This window comes from Dendrobates tinctorius, unplaced genomic scaffold (assembly GCF_039654945.1).
Source record: "Dendrobates tinctorius isolate UK_male_01 unplaced genomic scaffold, ASM3965494v1 ptg000074l, whole genome shotgun sequence".
NCBI classification, from domain to species: Eukaryota; Metazoa; Chordata; class Amphibia; order Anura; family Dendrobatidae; genus Dendrobates; species Dendrobates tinctorius.
Genome location: NW_027361742.1, coordinates 983351 through 1007108, shown reverse-complemented (window position 1 = coordinate 1007108; position 23758 = coordinate 983351). Strand labels below are relative to the sequence as shown.

The 23758-nt window shown below is 43.5% G+C and overlaps 1 long non-coding RNA gene across 1 annotated transcript in view; it reads left to right on the top strand.

Annotated features, from left to right (window-relative positions):
* The first annotated feature begins 6785 nt into the window (after window positions 1–6785).
* Window positions 6786–23758, top strand: part of LOC141096370 (uncharacterized) — a 48411-nt gene continuing 31438 nt past the window's right edge. Inside the window, exons 1-3 of the long non-coding RNA XR_012233675.1 lie at window positions 6786–6868; window positions 9039–9100; window positions 15249–15482. This is a non-coding gene — a long non-coding RNA (uncharacterized lncRNA). The remainder of the gene's footprint in view (window positions 6869–9038; window positions 9101–15248; window positions 15483–23758) is intronic.

The window sequence follows — 23758 nt, the reverse complement described above, 5'->3', positions numbered from 1 at the left end:
TAGTGATAGGGCACTATTGCGCCTCTTGTTCCCCCCACCATTTTTTGTATTGAACCTACAAGAAGGAGATCTCATCCTTTTAAATGACAAAGAGGCTCATCGTAACCACTGGCCGATGAATCTTATCACCAAGGTTGTACCCAGCGATGATGGAAAGACTTGGAAGGTAGAAGTCAAGGTGACAAAAGGGGGCTCAACTCGAATCTTCTTTTGCCAAGTCACTGAACTTGAGTTGCTTTTACTGAAGGAGGACGTCACATAAACTGAACATTATTGCTGGACTCCGCCACTGCAGGGAGCATACCCCAGCCGTGTTAGGACATAAAACGCTCTCCATGCAACCGGACTTGAACATTTCCCCGTGGATTACCATTGGATTATGTGGTTGGCGGAAGAGTTGGCTTGTTGTGGCTTTCTTAACCTGAAGATGGATTTTTCTATTGAACTCATATTCATTTTTTCATTTATTATTCAAGGACTACGCATCATCGTTCAAGTAGGGACTTGAATTGTTGCATTATTGCATATTGTTTTCTTCTCTCTCCTCTTTTCAGGTTTCATGTCGGCATTGGACAGCAACGACTCATCACGCCATACAGAGACATTGTGAAATCTGAAGATTTCAGATGGGGAGTGTTGTGTCCCATGAATGGAACAACTTGCTATGTATTCTATATGTTATGCATTGCATTCTGCTGTTGCTAGGGAGAAGCCCTGCCCCTTTATGTTAGCCTTTGCTCCTCCCTTCTTTCTCATTATCAGTTTGCTGTAGCCATTTTTGGATGTACATGTGTACTTATCCATTTGGATTACTCTTTCCTCCTGCAACATTGTGCTTAAATACAAGATTTCAGAGAATATCAACTCTTTTTGCCCTGTACTCTTAGTTCCAACTCAGCCACACTGACTTTTAATATCTGAGGACACATTGCATGTGAGTACAGCAATCATACAGTTATTTAAAAGATTGATGGCTAAAGATTAAGATACTCATACTGCCTTAAAGAGTCAGAATAGACATCATATTTTGTTGTGTGACTGTGGAGGACATCATACTGTTTTGTGGGACCGTGGGGGCCTCATAATGTATGTGGGGGAACTGTGGGGACATCTCTGTGTTTGGAGCACTATGGAAGCAACATAATGTGTTGCACTCATTGTGAGCTCATCTGTGGGGGTATCTTGCAGTGTTAGAATTCATTTTTGCTGGCACAATACTTTAAGAGGGCCATAAAAAGGTTAGCATATTTGGTGAAACACTAAGGGGCTTCAACAGGGTCAAATGTTGTGAACTCATTTTCTGGTTTACCTCTGACTTCTGGTGAGGGTGCTGGAGCTGGCTGTATTGACAAAGGAGTCGTGAGTTCTTCATCCGGGCTCCCTCTAGTGGTGACAGTAGTTAATGAAGCTGATCTAAATGGCAGAGACCTGCCACCTGAGGAGGAGGACTGTGAGTGGACATCAGGAGTCTCTGACTGGATTTAAGAGAGCCGACTCCCTAATTTTGTGCTGGTGATTTTTTTCCTGCCCTGAGGTTCTGGTTTCCAGTTCTGTTCCTGCCTTCTCAAGCTAAGTGTGCTCTGCTATTTTTTCACATGAGATTTGGTCTGGTTTACTCAGCTTTTGTGGTCAGCCAGCCCCTGCTGGGGCTGTGCTGAATTTCCATTCTTATGTCTCTGTTTATGCCAGCTTGCTTTTTGTCCCTGATCAGATTGGTCTCTTTTTGCTCTGTCTTCAGAATATACCAGAGTGCTGATATAGGGAATTGAAGTCTAGTGACTTCAGGGTTTTTGTTAACAGAAAGTGTTGGACATTTTTTTGGCAGGGTTTTATGCGTGATTACAAACAGCATCTTTCCTTTCCTGTCCTTTCTAGTTAGTGTGGGCCCCATCGTTTGCTCAGCCTATTTTTCTATCTGTGTTTGTGTTTTCATCTTGTCTCGCCGTCAATACTGTTTGGGGGCTGTCTATTGCTTTGGGGTCTGCTCTGGGGCAGTTTAGATTTCCCCTTTTCTTGCTTTAGACTTATTTAGTTCTCCGGCTGTGACGTGGCGTCTAGGATCATCGTAGGTACGCTCCACGGCTACTGCTAGTTGTGTGGATAGGATCAGGGGTCTGCAATCCGCTTAGTTACCAATATCTCTGGTTTTCTGTGGCTTAGCTTGCTTTTGTTTTTCCTCCTCGATGACTCATTCATAACAGAATCACCAGCCATACTGCAGATTCTAGGGTACTCAAAAGCAGGAAAAGAAAAAAGTGTCAGAATTTTTTTTTTATATGTATTTTTTCCTCTTTTTCTCTGGGGCCGTAGGAGGATTTTTTTTTCCTTAATGGAGATTAAGCAATTGTCTGATCATGTGGAGCAGCTCGCTGCTGAAGTGCAGGGAATTTCTGCCTATCTCGCTCAATCACATGCTGTTGAATCAAAAATCCCTACTCCTGATGTGTTTTCTGGGGATCGGTCTAAATTTTTGAATTTTAAGAATAATTGCAAATTATTTCTTGCCTTGAAGCCTAACTCATCAGGGAGCTCTGCGCAGCAGGTTAAAACTTTCAGCTCCTTGCTGCGCGGCGATCCCCAGGATTGGGCGTTTTCTTTGACACCTGAAAATCCTATTCTGACTAATGTGGATGCATTTTTTCAAGCCTTGGGGTTGTTGTATGATGAACCTAATGCTACTGTTCAAGCTGAGAAAGCCCTATTGACATTGAACCAGGGTCAGGATTCTGCAGAGTTATACTGTCAAAAATTCCGAAAGCGGGCGGTCCTTACTACATGGAATGATGGTGCCTTGGCAGCTCTCTTTCGCAAGGGTTTATCAGAAACCGTAAAAGATATTATGGTGGGATTTCCTGTTCCCTCTGGTCTTGACGAGTCTATGTCATTAGCCATTCAAGTTGATCGGCGTTTACGTGAACGTAAAACTACACGAGAGGTGTTGCCACCTTTTCAACAAATGTCTGAACCTATGCAATGTGATAGAGTTTTGTTTAGGGTGCAACGTCAGGAGTATAGAAGACGTAATAAACTGTGTTTTTTCTGTGGAGATGCCTCTCATATTATTTCTGTCTGCCCTAAACGAGAGAAACGTTTTGCACACACATTTGCTGTGGGTGGCGTACAATCTAAGTTTCATTTGGCAATTGCTCTGAAATGCTCCTTATCCACATTTCCGCCAAGGCTTTTGTGGATTCAGGAGCGGCTTTGAATCTGATGGATTTGGATTTTGCTAAATGTTGTGGTTTTCCCATGATATCTCTGCGGACGCCTATTCCTTTGAGGGGTATTGATGCTACTCCTTTGGCGGAGAATAAACCTCAGTTTTGGACCCAGGTGATAATGCGGGTCGCCCCAGACCACCAAGAAAATTGTAGATTTTTGGTACTGCATAATTTGCATGATACTATTGTTCTGGGGTTTCCCTGGTTGCAAATCCATAATCCAGTTTTGGATTGGAAATCTGTGTCTGTGGTGAGTTGGGGCTGTCGGTATGCTCTTGGTGACACTCCTGTTTTCTCCACCTCTCCCCAGTCTCATGATGTTCCTGACTATTTGGCTGATTTTTATGATGTATTTAGTGAGAGTAAGTCTGCGTCCCTGCCTCCTCATAGGAGTTATGACTGTGCAATTGAGTTGAGGCCTGGGTGTGAATTTCCCAAGGGTCGGCTTTTCAACTTATCTGTAGCTGAACACGAAGCTATGCGATCTTATATTAAGGAGTCGTTGGAGAAGGGTCATATTAGACCATCCTCTTCACCCTTAGGTGCTGGGTTTTTTTCGTGGCTAAGAAAGATGGTTCATTAAGGCCTTGTATTGACTATCGTTCCCTTAACAAGATTACGGTTAAATATCAGTATCCGTTACCCCTGATTTCTGATTTATTCTCCAGAGTTAAAGGTGCCTGCTGGTTTACTAAGCTTCACCTCGGGGGGGGGGGGCGTATAATCTTATTCGCATCAAGCATGGGGATGAACGGAAGACGGCGTTTAATACTCCGGAGGGACATTTTGAGTACCTGGTGATGCCTTTTGGGCTCATTAATGCCCCTTCTGTCTTCCAATCCTTCATGAATGATATTTTCCGGGACTTTGTGGATAAGTTTTTGATCATCTATTTGGATGATATTCTGATATTTTCCTGTGATTGGGATTCTCATGTGGAACATGTTCGGACTGTGTTCTGGATTTTGAGGGAGAATTCCCTGTATGTTAAGGGATCGAAATGCCATTTTGGTGTACAGAGGATTTCATTTTTGGGATTTTTGTCTCCGTCAACTATTGAAATGGACCCAGCCAAGGTACAGGCCATTTATGATTGGGTTCAGCCCACTTCTTTGAAGGCTCTCCAGAAGTTTTTGGGTTTTGCTAATTTTTATCGTAAATTTATAGCTAATTTTTCTGGTATTGCCAAACCACTGACTGATCTGACCAAGAAGGGTGCTGATGTGCTGAATTGGTCTCCAGAGGCTGTTTTGGCCTTTCAGGAGCTGAAGCGGAGGTTCACTTCTGCTCCGGTTTTACGGCAACCTGATGTCTCACTTTCATTTCAGGTAGAGGTAGATGCCTCGGAGATTGGGGCAGGAGCTGTTTTGTCCCAAAAAGATCTGGTGACTTCTAAAATGAATCCCTGTGCCTTCTTTTCTTGAAAGTTCTCCCCATCTGAACGCAACTATGATGTGGGGAATTGGGAATTGTTGGCCATGAAGTGGGCATTCGAGGAGTGGAGACATTGGTTGGAGGGAGCTAGACATCAAGTTGTGGTCCTCACTGACCACAAGAATTTGATTTACCTGGAGTCGGCCAAACGCTTGAATCCTAGACAGGCTAGGTGGGCCTTGTTTTTCACGCGTTTTGATTTTGTGGTCTCCTTTTTTCCTGACACTAAGAATGTTAAGGCAACCGCCCTTTCTAGGAGTTTCTTTGCTGATTCTCCTATTGTGACCAAACCTACTACCATCCTAGGTGAGGGGGTAGTTCTTTCTGCCATCTCGCCCGATTTGAGACGTGCCCTGGAAGAATTTCAGGAGGACAAACCTGAGCGTTGTCCTATGGGAAAATTGTATGTTCCTGACCAGTGGAGGAAGAGAGTGATGTCTGAAGTTCATTGCTCCACGTTGGCTGGTCATCCAGGTATTTTTGGTACCAGAGATTTGGTGAGTCTGTCTTTTTGCTGGCCCGCCTTATCTCGTGATGTCAAGAATTTTGTGCAGTCTTATGGGACTTGTTCCCGGTCTAAACCCTGTTCTCGTTCTAGTGGGTTGTTGATGCCCTTGCCGGTGCCCAAGAGGCCATGGACCCATATCTCAATGGATTTTATTTCTGATCTTCCTGTCTCTCAGAGAATGACTGTTATCTGGGTGATTTGTGATAGATTTTCTAAAATGGTCCATCTTGTACCACTCCCACAGCTGCCATCTTCCTCAGAGTTGGTACCCTTGTTTTTACAACAGGTGGTTCGGTTGCATGGGATTCCTGAGAACATTGTGTCGGACAGAGGAGTCCAGTTTGTCTCCAGATTTTGGAAAGCTGTTTGTTCCAAGCTGGGAATTCAGTTATCCTTCTCCTCTGCGTTTCACCCACAGACCAATGGGCAGACAGAACAAACCAGACTTTGGAGTCCTATTTGAGATGTTTTATATCTGCTGATCAGCATGATTGGGTCTCATTTTTGCCCTTGGCCGAATTCGCCCTAAATAATAGAGCTAGTTCTGCCATATTGATGTCGCCCTTTTTCTGTAACTTTGGGTTTCATCCTCGATTTTCTTCAGGGCAAGTGGAATCTTCTGCCTGCCCAGGTGTTGACACTGTGGTAGAGAGATTGCAGCAGATTTGGGACCAAGTGGAGGATAAGTTGTCCCTCTCTCAAGAAAAGGCCCAGCGGTTTTCCAACCTGCATAGGACCATTGGTCCCCGGTTTAAAGTGGGTGATATGGTTTGGTTGTCGTCAAAAAATATCTCTATGAAGGTTTCGTCTCCAAAGTTCAAGCCAAGATTTATTGGACCTTATAGGATTTTGGAGATTCTTAACCCGGTTTCTTTTCGATTGGCTCTTCCAGTTACATTTAAGATCCATAACTTGTTTCATAAGTCTCTGTTGAAGAGGTTTGTTGAGCCAGTGGTTCCTATAGCGGCACCTCCTGACCCTGTGTTGGTTGAAGGTAATGTGGAATATGAGGTTGAGAAAATACTGGATTCTTGTCTGGTTAGACGGAGACTCCAGTATTTGGTCAAGTGGAAGGGTTATGGCCAGGAGGACAATTCTTGGGTCTCTGCCTCTGACATTCATGCCAATAGATTGGTTCGTGCTTTTCACCGGGCCCATCCTCATCAGCCTGGTGGTGTGGATGAGGGTTCGGTGACCCCTCCTCAAGGGGGGGTACTGTTGTGAACTCATTTTCTGGTTTACCTCTGGCTTCTGGTGAGGGTGCTGGAGATGGCTGTATTGACAAAGGAGTCGTGAGTTCTTCATCCGGGCTCCCTCTAGTGGTGACAGTAGGTAATGAAGCTGATCTAAATGGCAGAGACCTGCCACCTGAGGAGGAGGACTGTGAGTGGACATCAAGAGTCTCTGACTGGATTTAAGACAGCTGACTCCCTAATTTTGTGCTGGTGCTTTTTTTTCCTGCCCTGAGGTTCTGGTTTCCAGTTCTGTTCCTGCCTTCTCAAGCTAAGTGTGCTCTGCTATTTTTTCACATGAGATTTGGTCTGGTTTACTCAGTTTTTGTGGTCAGCCAGCCCCTGCTGGGACTGTGCTGAATTTCCATTCTTATGTCTCTGTTTATGCCAGCTTGCTTTTTGTCCCTGATCAGATTACGTATAAGTACTTGTGCACGTGCCGTGACACGCTGTGGAGTTAACCCCGAGTACAGGTCTGTAACCTCTAATTGCTGCATCTTCCTCCTTCTGTAAACTACCAAAAGACACTGTCCAGTGCTCTTAAAGCTCCAGACCCCAATCACATCTCAGCATCTAAGTGTAAACTGCAATTGCCATGGACTACCCATGAGAGACTGTTCCTTATTTGTTCCAAGTTATAATTCCCGTTCCTGCTGAAGTAAAAGCAACTGTTATCCCCGAGACCGGTGTCTCTCATAATTCCTTCGGCTGCGGACACCGTGTGGGGGTGGATAGCAGGGAGCATTCGGCCTGGTCATTACAAGGCTGGAAAATGGCATCACGAACAGGATTTATTCCTCTGTGCCTATTTACTGTTACTGCACTACAAGTCCCAGCACTGCTCATTAACCTCTATCTTGCTAGTGAATACTGCTAAAGACTGCTGCAGCTGCTTGTATTTGTGCTTGAAGGCAAGAACTGCGATCCTTGTGTTTCTCAAGGCTGGACTGTGCCTGCCTGTTTTGCACACACTGCGACCGTCTTCTTCAACAGCTTCTCTCCTCTCCTGCCATCCAAGTTATACAGATAAGTACAAATTCTCATTTACATCGGTGCTATATTCAAGAGGGGAAGCCTTCCATTTCACAAACTGTTTTGCTGTATAATTGTGCATTTCTTAAAGCTACAGTGTCATCCTTATTCTTAAAGAGACACTACCGGTATTAACACCAAAATGTCTGACCCGCTTGATAATGACCATGCAGAGTCCACTAACTCTGCACCATCATCATCATCAGCTAGTGTTCCAGTTTCACAGGCTAATGCTGACAACTTGGTTCCAGCCCCTGTCAAGGCCACTGGCATGCCATTCTTCATAGGAACCTCTAGTCTCCCAATCTACAGAGGAGATCCCCATACACTTGCTGGGTTGAAAGAAAAGGTAATGTACACCCTTGCACTCTTCTCACTTTCTCCACATCAGCGGGTACTTCTCCTGGGTAAGCTTGCAGGTCCAGCGGCTGAAGAAGTCCGTTCCTGGCCATCTACTAATAAAAACAGCGTAGAACAGAACCTCACCCGCCTGAGAAAAGAATTTGAGCACTAGTCGCCTACCGAGGTTCGTCTAAAATTTTACAACCGACGTCAGAAGCCAGGTGAGACCCTCCAGGACTACGCATTAGCCCTTCAGTCTGCATACAGGGCTTTACAGCAAATAGACAATCTAGATCCTGCTGGTACAGAAAACATAATCACTGACAGATTCATAGAAGGTGTGGATTCCACACTCGTACAAAGTCAACTCCACATGCTAGCAGCGCAAAACACCAACATGACTTTCTTAGACTTTAAAGCTCTAGCCTTGCAGGTAGTGGGTAATGAGACACCTTGTCCACACTATGCTCCTGCTTCTTGTTCTCTAGACCTGGCTGCCGGAATATCCGCAGTATCTCCACTTTCACTTGCTCCACTTATGCAGGCCATACAGTCCATGCCAGCCCCTACTCTCAGTCATACTCCTATTACCACAGATGCACTTGTCCAAGTCCTTGACTCTGCATGCCAAGCCTTGAAGGAACTAAAAAGCAAATCCCCTGCACCATGCGAGTCATCCGTAAGTCGAGCAGAGTCTCCAGAACCACGTTCTTTTCACCCAGGTGCTGGAGGTCTTCCATTTGGAGAATGTGTCTACTGTACTTATTGTGATCATCCTGCGCACTATGCGTCTCAATACTATAAGTTAAACGGGACACCCCTGGAGGCCAAGGGTCGCCCCTCGGGAAGTGAATCCAAAAACCCAGAGGGACCCTCACAATGGGTCTCCCGGTTCATCTCCAAATGCCCGTATATAACCATATGGATTGATGGTGTACCCTTAGAAGCATTATTAGACACTGGTTCACAAGTCACCACCATTGACCGCCGAACTTTTGAGAAGAATTGGGACTATGATATTCTGAATCCAGTGGGCAAAGCGAAGTTACATGTGATTGCAAGGAATGGTAAATCTGTTCCCAAGCTAGGCTACTGGGAACCCATCATCCAAATTGGGGATCGTAAGTTACCAGGTCAAGGTGTAATTGTTACTGATGCTAAGGGAGATTCAACAACAGTACTGCTAGGCATGAATGTTATGCAACAAGTGTTTCCTGAATTGCTCGCTGACTTGAATGCTTCTCTCCCTTCTGCTTCTTCTCCTTACAGGAAAGCTGTTCAACGAACCATCAAAGTGCTCTACGCCCAACAGAAGTTTGCCAACTGTAAAGGTGAGATTTGCCATGTGCATATCACTGATGCATGGCCAGTTGCCCTATCGGCCAACAGCCAGACTTTATTCTGGTGCCGAGCCCGACTGTCATGATCCCAGTGCAGGTTTTTGAGCTGCACATCAAGGGTTAATGTCTGGAGCTCAGTGCAGGTTTTGACCTGCACACATGGGGTTAATGATGGTGGCCTCTTTCTGGTTCTGGGAGAGCTTCTTAAACCCCTGGGAAGCTTCAATCCCTGCCAGTTATACTTCTGCCTTTGGCCTAGTGTGCCGACCCCTGTATGCCTGTGCCTGTTTGTTGCTATAGCTTGTTTATATGGTTCTGACCCGGTTCTGTTTCCCGTTGTGAGTTTGCCTGTTGATTCTGTACTGCGTTATTATCTCTGTGTATGACTCATTGTCTGTGACCTGACTACTCTCTGCTCACCCCTTTGGTACCTTGCAGCTATCTCTGTGTTTGACTCATTGGCTACGTCCTGACTATCCTCCCTGTCTATGCCCCTTGGTAACTTTGTCTCGCAGTTACCCTGCTAGGAGTTCTCTTGCAGCTCCTAGCTCTGTGGAGTTTAGGCCATGCTGCTAGCAGTCACGTGCTTCAGGTCCTGCGGCTCTGAAGTACGCATCTACCCGGCTGCTGCCCGCTCCACAGGTATCGTTGAGCACAGTTCGCTTTACTCAAGACACGCGCACTGGCTCAGTGAGCAAGTTCAGTGTGGTGTTCCTGACACCGACCAGGAATTAACAACGAAGACTATGAAGTGCTTCTCGACTCCATCCCAATTGAAGGACAGCTCCTGGTAAAAGCTGGCAGAAGTATTGTCAATGTCTCAAATGGTAGCGTACCAGGACGGCTAATCAATCTGAGTGAAGCACCCATCGAGCTATACAAGTTTAATTCAGTCGCTCAACTGTACAGTCTTGATCCTGAAGACATCCTAGATGACGAGACACTCGCTCATCAAAAGTTGATGAAAGCCGCTCCCAAAGGCACTAATACACCCAGTACCTTCTGGTGGAATGAACTTAATATCGGGGATGCAAACACTCCCATCGAACACATCCAGGGTGTCACCAAAGTTGCTAAACGACACAGCCAAGCTTTCAGCAAGCACCCACTTGACTTTGGCAGGACTTCCCTGATACAACACAGAATCGAAACAGGTGATCATCCTCCTATCAAGGAAAGACACCGTCCAGTACCTCATGCTAACTATTAGCAAGTAAAGACGCTGTTAAAGGAGATGAAAGATTCTAAAGTCATTCGAGAAAGTCAAAGCCCGTGGGCAGCACCAATCGTCCTGATGAAGCAGAATGGTAACATCAGGTTTTGTGTCGACTACAGAAAGCCGAACAATGTTACGCACAAATATGCCTATCCTCTTTCACAAATTAAAGAATCCATCACGGCTCTTGGTTCAGCTGCATATTTCTCCACTTTTGACTTGACCAGCGGCTATTGGCAGGTACCCATGTCTCCTGAAGATAGAGAGAAGACAGCCTTCACGACCCCGATGGGACGAGTTCGATGGTATGTCGTTTGAGTTATGCACTGCCCCTGCTACATTTCAGTGACTCATGGAGAGATGTCTTGGTCACCTCAACTTCCAAAGCGTTCTGTTTTATCTCAATGATGTGATTGTGTATTCCCATACTTATGAAGAGCACTTACACCATCTTGTAGAAGTATTCCAGGTACTCATTGAACATGGCCTGAAACTAAAGCCATCAAAGTGCCACCTGCTCAAGCTGAAGGTCAAATACCTGGGTCATGTTGTAAGTGCAGAAGGTATCCAGCCTGATCCTGACAAAATCTCAGCTGTGAACGGCTGGGATACTCCAAGAACCGTGAATGATGTCAAGAGTTTCCTAGGTTTTGCGGGCTACTATGGCCGCTTCATCCCTCATTTTGTGCAAATAGCAGAACCCCTTACAGAACTGCTACAAGTTTGCCCTAGAGAATATTACAACAGAAGACTTCCAATTGATTGGTCTGAGAGACAAGAAACTGCCTTTCAGATGTTGAAAAGCTTACTATCTTCCCCTCCAATTCTGGCGTATCCTGACAACTGCCACCTTTTCCGTCTCTACACAGATGCCAGCTATCAGGGCCTCGGGCGGTACTATCACAAGTCCAAAATGGCAAAGAGAAAGTCATTGCCAGTGTGGGGAAGGTGACTTGACGGACGGACTTGACTGAAGGGAGAAGGGATGGTTTGTGCACTGGAGACGGATGGTAGTAATGACAGAAGGGAGACAGCTGGGGGTAGATGGAAAAGGGAGTGCAATACCTAGAATTGACCACAAGATGGCAGGGGGGAGCGTAGTTCAGGTCATGACATCAGCTTAGGGCTTAGGAAACCGCTTAGTCATGGGGGGTGGGGAGACAGGAACCCAGGAGGGAAATTCCCGAGGAGGGGGATAGATAGGACAGGACAGACTAGGCTAGTCCCGGGAGGAGCTCAGGAGGAGGAGACTCAGTACAGAAGACTGACAACGGTGAAGAGCTCGACCAGGGGACTGACAGGAAGAGACAGTCAGGAGGGTGGCCCCTGACAAAAAGGACCACAGGACAGACGAGGCCCCGGGGGTACCGATTGGACGACGACCTCGGACAGGTGAAGCACTGGCGGTAGATAGGTCTAGGACAGCCCCAGCGAAAGATCCACGAGGAGTGTCACTACGATAGAAAGAAGGTGAAGGTACCCGGGCCTGAATACAGAGAGCTGTAAAGGAACTGCGGTGTATGGCTACGGTCATCAGGAGGACGCCAATAAAACCCGGACCTGTTGCAAGTGAAATCTGCCTCTGTCTCGTCTCTGTGTCGGCTGTGCGTGGTAAGCAGTGGACCACCCCCCAATCCGGGCCATTACTACACCTATGCCAGCCGAAGTTTGAGAGGTGGCGAGAAGAATGAAAACAATTACAGTTCATTCAAGTTAGAGCTGCTAGCTCTTGTGTGGGTTGTCACCGAGAGGTTCAAAGATTACCTCGTGGCTACCCCCTTCACGGTTTACCCGGACAATAATCCTCTCGCTCACCTTAATACTGCATGGCAAAGTGCTCTGGAACAGAGATGGGCTTCAAGATTGGCGAGTTTCTGCTTTGACATCAAGTATCGCAGTGGCAAGAGCAACATCAGTGCAGATGTGTTATCTCATTTGCCCGTAGGAGAAGAGCCTCCTGAGGAAGATCTGTGAGAGGATGTCGAGATGCCTCTCTTCTATCAAAGATTTGCTTCACAGAATGCCATTTCTGCTACACAAACTGATGAAGTCTCTCAACCAAAACTGGATTATTTGTTCCAAGATCCATTGAGATGGCAAACCCCTCAAAATGAGTCTCGTGTCCTAGGAGAGATCTATGAATGCCTGACTACTGGGAGAATACCTGCACGACGACGCAGCCGATGTCCTGATGTTGATCTTAAAGGGGTTGTCTGGGCTTTTCACATAATCTCAGTACATATCTGGGCTGCAGAATTATGACAATAAGTAATTTACTTTCTGTCACTAGTTTGCACGGTTTTCTAGATATTCTGAACAGAACGTCCAAGGGGGGGGTGTTATGGCATTGAAATAAGAACTAGTCGTAACCTCCTACTCTACTCCAAACATGCCCTCTATAGCAACAACCCCACCCTCCATAGCTACAGGCCCTCCCCATCCACAATAAGAATCGTCCTGTATTCTGGGACAGGCTGCTCCCATCAGTATTTGTGTCATTAGAGACACAGTTCTCACACATACACTGCACCAAATCTGCTCTCTGCAGTGAGGCTGCTGGAGGGGAAGAATTTGTTACTGTGTGATGAGGGCTGCTTCATGTGGACGGGGAGGGCCTGTAGCTATAGAGGGTGGTGTTGTTGCTATAGAGGGCATGTTTGGAGTAGAGTAGGATGTTACGACTAGTACTCATTTCAATGCCATAACACACACCCCCTTGGACGTTCTGTTCGGAATATCTAGAAAACCGTGCAAACTAGTGACAGAAAGTAAATTACTTATTGTCATAATTCTGCAGCCCAGATATGTACTGAGATTATGTGAAAAGCCCGGACAACCCCTTTAATCGTCTATGCAGACAGCGCAAAAGACTCTTCATTCAAAAGGGCTTGATCTTGCACAATTTCCTGGAACCTCTTTCAGGTGAAAGATTACATCAGATTCTATTCTCACGGCGAGATGCCAAAATTGTTCTCGATGCCTACAACGACCAGTCTGGGCACTTTGGCGTACACAAAACTGAAGCCATCATACGCCAACGCTTCTATTGGCTTGGGATGCGTTCAGACATAGAGAATTGGTGTAGCGCATGTTCAGCTTGCAACCTCACTAAAGCTGGTAAGAAAGATGCCAGAGCTCCTCTTCATTCAATCCATTCTCAGAAACTGAACGAACTAGTTGCTCTTGATCACGTGAAGATAGCTCCAACTCGTTCAGGCTATACGTATACCCTTAACATGGTGGACCACTATACTAAGTGGGTTGCCGTTATACAAGTGAAAGACCTTACAGCTCGGACTACAGCTATCACCTTCTACCACGAATATGTGAGACATTACAGTTGCCCTGAAGTAGTCCTCACAGACCGTGGACCTGCCTTTGAGTCCCAACTATTTCAAGAACTCTGCCAATTCCATGGGTGCAAGAAGCTAAGAACCACCACCTATCATCCACAAGGGAATGGCCTTTGTGAGAAAGTCAACCAGACCTTCATCAATATGCTGCGAACAGCATCTGTTACCAAACAAGCTGAATGGCCTCAACAACTTGATGAGTTAGTGGAAACCTACAACAATACAGTCCACTGTTCTACCAGCTACTCGCCATATTACTTGATGTTTGGAAGACAATTTCAACTCCCAAAAGATCCTGCTTTGGGAATCCTGGTTCCCGATGTGATCAATCCCCTGCCTAAAACTGATTGGGTCTCTGAGCATCAGCGAAGAATACATGTCATCCGCTCAATGCTGACTTTTATTCCCCATTGACTTGCATTGGGGTCGGGTTTCGGACGAAACTCCGACTTTTTTTGCCCTAGTCGGACCAGTTTCATCTGAAACAAATTTTGTTTCATGAAACCCGATCCGACAAAAGTCGCTCAACTCTACTGCTGAAGTAAAAGCAACTGTTATCCCCGAGAACTGTGTATGTCATAATTCCTTCAGCTGTGGACACCATGTGAGAGTGGATAGCAGGGAACGTTCGGCCTGGTCATTACATCAGGACCACGTGATCAAGATCTCAGGGTGCCGATGGGGATAATGAGGAAGCCCCCACACTCTGTTAGCCATTTACATGTCGTAGTAACTATTGACAGCAGCATCTAAGGGGTTAAAAAGCCTTGGTTGGTGCCAAATCCGATCAAGGCTGATAAAGCAAGGTGTCAGTTACAGTGGACAGTCGACAGCTGATGCATTTTCACCAGTCAGGGGCCACTATTGTCTGATATGCGAGGACAGTAAAAGGACCTATTGGTGGTCACTAAGGGGTTAAAAGTTGGGAGATATGCCTTCTGTGACTGTGCTTATGCACCATGACCTTGACATTAAATATTTTTTCTTTTTTTGGAAGGGGGTGTGGTGGTAGGGGGAGGGAATTAGAACTTCTTTTCTGCTATCAGGACCCATGATTGATGTGTATGCCCCTGTCAACATTATATAATTACCAGTAAAATCTCAAGTTTTTATCAGTGTTCTGAGCTTTATCTATATGATTCCTCATCGTCATCACTGGTTTTATTTTAGGATTAAATGTCCAAAAATAAAGGTAGATCCCTCTGGAGTGAGTCCATATTCTGTTGATATTGTTAAAAAGTGAAATATCAGGGAATCTACTGTACATTTCCATCAGCTGCTCACCCTACAACTGACATAACTTATGGGAATAAAAGAAGATATAGGGAAATAGGGTTAAATTATTGTTTTATTTTGCTTACTTATAACTGCTGTACATATACCCTTATTACTTTTCTGAGTATTTGTCACTCTTCTATCCATTTATATTAAATTTTTTTATTAATGTGAACCTCTCCCAATATCTCACTTTTTGTCAGAATCCACCAAATTCTTTAAATCCACCAATATTGAAATACCTGTTACTACCTCCTCCGGAGCACTACTCATACTGTGGCAATCTTCATCATAGGCAAGCACTGTTACCGACAGACTTTCTCCACATTGTAGCCCTTTGATCTGGCAGCTGGTATTAACTGAGGAACAGTTGTAAGAAAAGTCACTGCTTCCTAAGGCCGAGGCTGTATAGAAGACTGCCCCAAGCGATGGTCTCCATGACACCTCCACTGTATTGTCTGAGCACTGAGTAATGGCTACAACATTCTGCGGGTCACAAGGCGCTGAATCATAAAGACATAGATAATGTGTAAGTACAAATTATATAAGTAATATTATACATATCGTCTACATTATAAGTAGGCTTAAGAGTTCTGAGTCCCTTCTACTCACCTGTCCTTATTTTAATCCCTTGGCTCTTAGAACCATTAACTTTTCCATTGAAAGCAAATACGCTCAGTTCGTACTCCGTCCCGCATAGCAGGTTCATGAAGAAGCAGTAGGTATCCCTGTTCACACATTCTTCTTTGCTGCCATCTCTAGCCAAGGCATTTGCGGTGTACCTAATGGCATTAATTACAGGGTTCCAGTAAAGGCTGACAGTGTTTATCTGGCAGTCACGGATTACTGTCACATTCTGTGGAGCACATGGAGCTATAAATTAGAAAAAAAATCTCCAGTTACACATAGAGTAGTATCTAACCAGAGCTCAACTAATCTATATAGAAATCTATATAGATCAGGAGGTTAGCTGATATTATGGGAAATAACAACTGCTGTAAAATAAGCTGATCAGGCATATCAAATATATATATGTCTACCCTTTAATCTTCCACACAACAATACAAATGCAATGGCAAAAACTTGAGTCCACCATGTTTTATAATGGCACAACATTTTGTAGGAGACAGGTGTCCGGCTACAGGTGTCCCATTGACCTCACTCTACTGCTTGCAGAGGCCATCATGGTGCAGAGCAAGATGGCAATGGAGGCTAGAATGGAGGTCTTTTCAATTCAGCTATGAGTCCCGCTTTTGTCTCGGCACATTGATATCCTGAGATTGGTCTAGAGACCAAGTGGGTAAAAACATGAACAGGCCTTCACAAAGGAACGTTTTGCAACACGACTACACCACGCCAGACCTGAGACTGGTCTAGAGACCTAGTGGGTAACGCCATGAACAGGCCTTCACAAGGGAACGTTTTTCAACACGACAACGCCAGACCGTATGTTGCTCGTGCTACTGTGAGCAGCCTGTGAGACGTAAATGTGCTACCATGTACTGCAGCATCTCCAGACTTGTCTCCCATCGTGCACATCTTAGACCTCATTCGTCAGAAACTAAAAAGAGAGCTGCCAGCTGCGGATCTTGACAATTAGCCATTAATAACCTCACTGATAGCAACCAAGATGTGCCAGTGCTGGATTTATGCATGTGGCGCTCATACTCAACACTGAATAAATCAAGATGCTTTTAAAATTTTGTTTAGTTTTTTCATTTCATCTTTCAATTGCATGTCATTAACATGTTATCCATCACGTGATTTCCATAATTTCATGGCTTTTCCTTCTTGGTGCTGCAATTTCAATGTTGTGGTATGTGCAGCAAAAATATAGAGGTAATGTTCCCTTTAGAAAGGTTGATCCTGGCCATTAAAAGAGCTCCAGTCTGCGAAATGCAAGCTAATTGATGTTCATTTACTGGCCAGTGATTCAATGTGCACCAAATAATCTATGATAGATTGTCTGATTGACTAAATAGCTACTTTATGCTGTAAAATGCTGTAAACATTTTGGCTAATATATGATGCATGCCACTGTATGGCATCTGGTGAAGGTGTATGTTGAAAAATGTTTCTGATTTAGACCTCTGGTTAAATCCTGAGATGCCGTCTGCAGAGTTTAAAGCCCCTATTCACGTTAAATTGCTGTCAGCTGAAACATCGTCTGGCCGGCAACTATCTCACCTGACTGTCTGATACACAGGAACGTTTGCTCTGCCGAGCGCTCTTGTGTCTTCTGTTAGAGAGCTACTGCTAGACATCTGTGGCAGAGAATTGTCTCAGGTAGAACAAAAGGATCAACAGTTGAAACCAGACATGCTTCTTGCAAACAATCTTCTCAACACCATGTCTGACATTTGCTGTGCCCATCCATACATTATATACAGTACCTGACACCCATGGGTTGTTCCTTTTCAAGTTTGTAAATGTGCTGGCATTCCAAGAATGCAAATACAATCTAAAGTCAAAACTGAAGCTGAAGACCCAAAAGCACCAAGTCAAACTTTCAAGGAACAAGCCCCCGATGGCTGAACCTAGGGACACAACTGCTGAATATATTATAATATATTAATAAATTCCACATTTCATGCAATCAACATCTCCAATAGTGAACTTACCTGTTTCCAGAGTCAACGTTTCACTGCTATTGCTCATGCAGCCATTAATGAGAGCTATGATGTTCACGTTATATGTCTGTTCACACTGCAGGTTCTGGATGACACAACTGCTAGAACTAGATGTACATAATGTCTCTTGTCCAAGAGTGGATTTTGCAGAAGCCAAATATGAAGCAGCTCCAATACTTAATTTCCAGGATAATAAAGCACTCCCCAGATTGCTGTTATACTGAATGGTAACATCTTGAGGAGAATCCAGCCCTGGTCAACAATATATATAATACTCATTTTTTTATTAATTTGTAAGAAATCATAACAGTTAAATCATCCCTATCAATGCACTGAGAAGCTCCAAATGGGTACATGAATGGTGATCAACTTGTTATAATATTGAACAGCAGCTGGATGATGCCGAAAATTGTTCTAAGGGCCCATCTTCTTTAGTATTTTCAGTGATGACTATGATGGCTAATAGTTGTATAAAAGGTCATACCAGATAAGAGCCAATTTAGCACATTGTGCATTTTATTCTTTACACATATTTGTTTTTATATTAATACTGACAACCATAATAATTGACATAACAGAATAGAAATGGACTTACTGCCGGTTTCCTGGAATATCTGCTTCTCTTCCCCTGCTGTATAAAACCAATTATAAGATGTAAGGCCAAAAATATACTTAGTGCATGGAAGGAGATTATCCAACAAGATGGTGGTAGAGGTGGTTTTCCTGATAAAAGCCAATGTAGTGGTTGTTCCAGCTTCATACACAAAAATGCCATACATTAGAGCCTTCTCAACACTTGTCCAAGATAACGTTACAGAGTAACTTGAGAGTGAAGTGACAGTGACATCCATTGGTGGTGGAGTTACTAAAAATACAAAATATCACATAAAACATAGTGACACGTATGGAATGATGACAAAGCCATCATTACCTCTGTTATATACACAGGCAGTAACAGTCTGCTAAATACTGGGTACAATTGACTTGGAAACAAGAATTTGTCTTCCTGTGCTGTGTGCTAAAACGAAGTGGTTGGAGAAGAGTTGTTGTAGTAGTGATCTGTGGTTTGCTGTAGTATGTGCGTGTTAATCTCCTGGTCCTTGATCCCATTTAGTTTATTCCTCCCTATCCTTCTCCCTATTGTTGGTTAGTGCTTTTGTATGATAGAGGGTTTCTCTTAACCCTGTTTTGTTTTTGTGTTTTGTTTACATTATATTTCTATCCCAGGCTTCATGGGTTTGGGGAGGGGGTAGATCATGGTTTAACAGGAGCATAGTAAGGTTGGAGACTCGGACCTCTCTACCTTCAACAGTAGGCTCGGGACAGGGATAGCTAGGGTCCCAGTTTCAGGGACAGTTTGAGGTCCCCCTTCCTTAAAAAAGACCGTCACAGCATGGCAGAAAATCAGACAATGCGCAGATGGAATCTGAGTGCCGACAGATTTTTTTCATAGACATGCATTGGTGCCATTTCTCGTTGTCTTGGATCATATTGGAACATGTCTCTGTGATTTGATACAGACCACACTGTCACAAAAATGGTTAAAAATAGCCAAAAAAAGAGTATTCTGCCTCTTCCTAATGGCTGCAAATCCCAAGCGTTCTAATTATCAGCTTCTTAGATAATTGTATAACTCGTACTCACACCACCAGGCGTCCACAGATAGTTTTTACTCGACCGCCACTGCAAACTGTAGAAAGACTAGGAGAAACTATTCTGTTGTAATGCAGGGTATGCAGGTTTTTGAAGTAAACTTGACCTTGTCAAGTTGAAGTTGCGACATTTTTGCCAGTTTCTGAAGCACTTGGAGAGGGTCCTGCAGCTGTAGTCTTCGTAGATGTGTCGTAGGAAATGAAGACTTGTCTCTTGATGACGGTTGAAAGAGTCTTTAAAGAACTACGGTGCAGAACTTGGAGTTGCTGTAAGGCCTTTAGGGACTTCTTCCTCATCTGCCACCTTTGCAGTCTCTGAGATGGTAACATAGTGTTCCTGATGATGCCCTGAGTAGCAAGCAGTCTCAGTGGTACCCTGCCTTGAACTGCAATGGGTGTTTTGAACCCAAAAGGACCGTGGATGCTGTTTTCAACAGGCGAGGCTCCTCATTCGATAGCAAGTTCATCACAGGGTGATGCTTGGGAACTGACCGTGTCTTGTTGACATCCGGCAGTGTTCTGAGTCTGCGTTGTGTGGGGAGAATGCTAGCACCATCGGTAAGAGGTAGGCTGTTGAGTGAGGGGCTCTCACTCTGAGCACTGAAGTTTAACATGGCTTCGGCTTGACCAGGTTTGTGATGAAGATAGGCATCAAAGGTTGGGAACTTAGCAGTTACTTGCTGCGGATCCCTTGGCAACTCAGTCTTTGCTGGAAGAGAAGGTGATGGAGCTACCCAGCTGTTATAGTTGTCTTCAGTGGGTTTAATGCTCATGACCCTGATGATAACCTTGTCTTCCTCTGCAGCTGGTGAGTTGTCCTTGGTTGTAGGATCAAGTGCTGTTGTCTCGAGGTTGTAGTCTCAAGGAAAAAGTAAACTTGAATTGTCAGATGGCTGATGTTGCCACTTAGTGTCGTTTGACTTCTTCTTCACCCAGTAGTGACGTGTGTATGACAGGGGGGACAAGCCGTGGTCATCTGACATGATAAGGGTTTTGTAAGAGGAGATGTTGCTTGAATCGTTTGTCTGGTCACAATTATTTTATTGAATTCTATAAATAATGAATAAAATTACTTCAATACATAAATACTACTGGATATTAACAAAAGAATGGGAACACAAAATCATATGCCATATCAAGTAGTGCACTGGTGCCTCATCAAGAAAGTTGTATTCTAGAAAACATAAAACCAATATCAGGGGTTGCATTCCCCATATATGAAACAGTAATCATATTAAAGATACATACATTAAAACAAGCAAGATGGCAACACTTGCATAGATATACTGTATATTTGGAAGAAAAGTCCCCAACGCCCCAACGCACGTTTCGTATCAAGACTTCATCAAGAGGCGAAGTCTTGATACGAAACGTGCGTTGGGGCGGTGGGGACTTTTCTTCCAAATATATATCTATGTATGTGTTGCTATCTTGCTTGTTTTAGTGTATGTATCTTTAATATGATTACTGTTTCATATATGAGGAATGTAAACCCTGATATTGGTTTTGTGCTTTCTTGAATACAGCTTACTTGATAAGGCACCAGTGCACTGCTTGAAATGGCATATGATTTGGGTCCCCATTCTTTTGTTAATATCCAGTAGTATTTATGTATTGAAATAATTGTATTCATTATTTATAGAATTTTAAAAAATAATTTTTAAACAGTTATACTCTTTTTTTGGTTATTTTTTTAACCATTTTTGTGACAAATGTATTTCATGAGTTAAAACACCCATTAATTTCAGTGGGCTTCTTTTTGTACTTAATAGACCACACTGTCTACAAAAATGCAAACAAGTGAACAACCACCTACACTATAGCCAGTACGTGTCCTGACAGTGAAAATGAAAAGTGATGTCTGAACACACTCTTAGAACAATGCATGTGTTACTTTTCAGAAATCTGATGCAGAAATAGAAATGTTCCTCCACATTAGGGCTCATTCAGACCTCCATTTATTCACTTATGAGTTCTATCAGTGCTTTCACAGATAGCCCTTGTAACTACAGTAGTATAGTCTATGGGGTGGTTCAAAAATTCAATTTTTTTTGCCGCTTGATTCCTGCAAAATTGCTGGACATGTCCAATATTGATCTGAATATCTGATCAAAATCGTCAGTGCAGGTCTATGAGTCCGTGAAAAATATCGGACAGTTTTTCATGGATAAGAGGAGGTAGAAAAACTTTTTTTTGTCATTCAGGAAAAAGTAAGGAAACTCAGGCCAACCTTGGATGAAACTCTGATGACACTGATGAAAATCTGATAAAACTGAACAAAATCACTGATCAAACTGCGTCACACGTGAAAGAAATGAAGAAGTTCTAAAAGTGACCTTGAGGATTGTGACTGCAGCTCTGGAATATGATACAGGGTATAACTCGAGATCAGTGAAAGATAACTAACGCAGGGAAGTATTCTCACAATTAGTGACATACTATTTGGATCATTGTGAAGTGTAAACTTGTGTAATTTCAGTATGTATAAAGTATGCTTAAAGTTAATGGTCTGTAATATCCATAAATGTGTGTGCCCCATCCAGTGAAAAAGAAATTAGAATTTTGTTTTCATCCCAAATCTTATGAGAGAAACATAAAAAATATGAGTGAGTCATAAACAGTGCAAAGATTTAAGAAAAAATATAAGAAACAAAAAAACAATTCTGTTGGAATACAAAGACACTTACAAGTAAGAACAGTGATACGCTTGCTTGCTGCACTGGGTCCAGCAGAATTAGCAGCAAATAATGTGAGACTGTAGAGGGACGATGGCTGAAGTCCAGCAATGCTGCAGTTCAAGGTTCCAAATGTCCTGTTAATGGTTTCAGTACCAAGCGTCACCATCAGAAAGAAGTAATCTACCCCAATTTGAGACGACCATGCCACTGTGATTTCAGTGCTGGATATGCCGTTTGACGTTGCAATCTGTGGAGTTGCAGGTACTTAAAATGGAAAAAAAAACATAATTTAATAGAAGAATGGGATAACTGGTCTATAAGATAACATGGTTACCTGAGCAAATTCAATGGTGACAAACCAGCTCAGATCTAAGCTCATATATGTTTATAAAGATACAATGCTCATCTCTTCTAAGCAGATCTGTCACCAGATAGCACAATGCAAACTGCATAAAGTATTAATTTGATATCTTACACCAGGTGATGCAATGTCATTGTATGCAGAGGCGCAAATAAATCCTTACATGTAAGGACTGTGACAGAGGGAGATCTCTCCCTCTGGCACTCCATTGGCTCCACTCAGCACAATTACTTGGTGCTGGTGGTTCCTGTGGCAAACGGTGGCCTAATAATGGCCTCCAGGGCTTCATCAATCAAAGTGTAATAGACTGTGCGGAAGACAAGGTCGGTTGGGCTACCTGTCAAAATTAGAATGACAGGCTAGATAATGTTCTGCGCTACTTAAGTAGTACAGTGCATTACTACTGTGATCAATATATCATTTGTTCGGCCGGGATCACACACAGCGAGATACGGCCGAGTCTCGCAGGTTAAAACCAAGCTCAGGCGCCGGCACTCCGGAGCGGAGCGTGCAGCCGCACAGCAATACATGGAGCTGCACGCTCCACTCCGGAGTGCCGGCACCAGAGCTTGGTTTTAACCTGCGAGACTCAGCCGTATCTCGCTGTAGTGTGACTCCGGCCTTCAAGTCCTATCGTAAGACTAATAAATAACGTAAACATTTTTTTAAGTGCTTAAAATATGAGGAAATAAAATGTAATTTTTCAAAATGAAAAGTTGTTTAACCTAAGGAAAAGAAATCCCTCCCTCCAAAAGAAAAGATATCTTGAATCAAGGCATCATAGCAACCAGGATAATAGAAATATAGATGATTCAAAAAGAATTGTACAAATGTAGAGACCTGTAGTGGTGAAAATCAAAGCGAACTGTGTATGCTCATTTTAAAATTGGCTCTTGAAAACTGAATCTGTACAGTGATTGGCTGCTCTGGGCAAATGAGCTCGTATTTCTTCGATTTTCAGTCTTTGGAAATTTTCCACCATCCTTTTTGAATTACCCTGTATATCATATTTTTTCAGCCTGGTGAATGCTGCAATAAGAAAAATAAACCTACACCAGACATGTCATTTTTTTCATTTTGCCTCACATAAAATGAAATTAAAATGAAATATCAAAATGTTGTATGGATCCCAAAAATGATACTAGAAACTATGCAAAAACAAAGTCTTCATAAAGCTGAATAGTCCCAAAAATGAAACCGTTATGACTCTCAGAATCTTAAACGGGTTTTCCCATCTCCAAGACCCTATCCCAATATATAGTAGTTTCGAAGCATACAATACTTCTTCATCTGGACAAACCACTATATTCTATACAAATAGAAAGGACAGAAAAGGATATTTGGAAGCGTTGTTAATTTGTCAACATGTTTTGAAGCATGCAACACTTCATCATCAGGAAAAAAAATCAATATTCTAAACGTGTAGAATATAGTGTTTTTTTCCTGATGAAGAAGTGTTGTATGCTTCGCAACACGTTGACAAA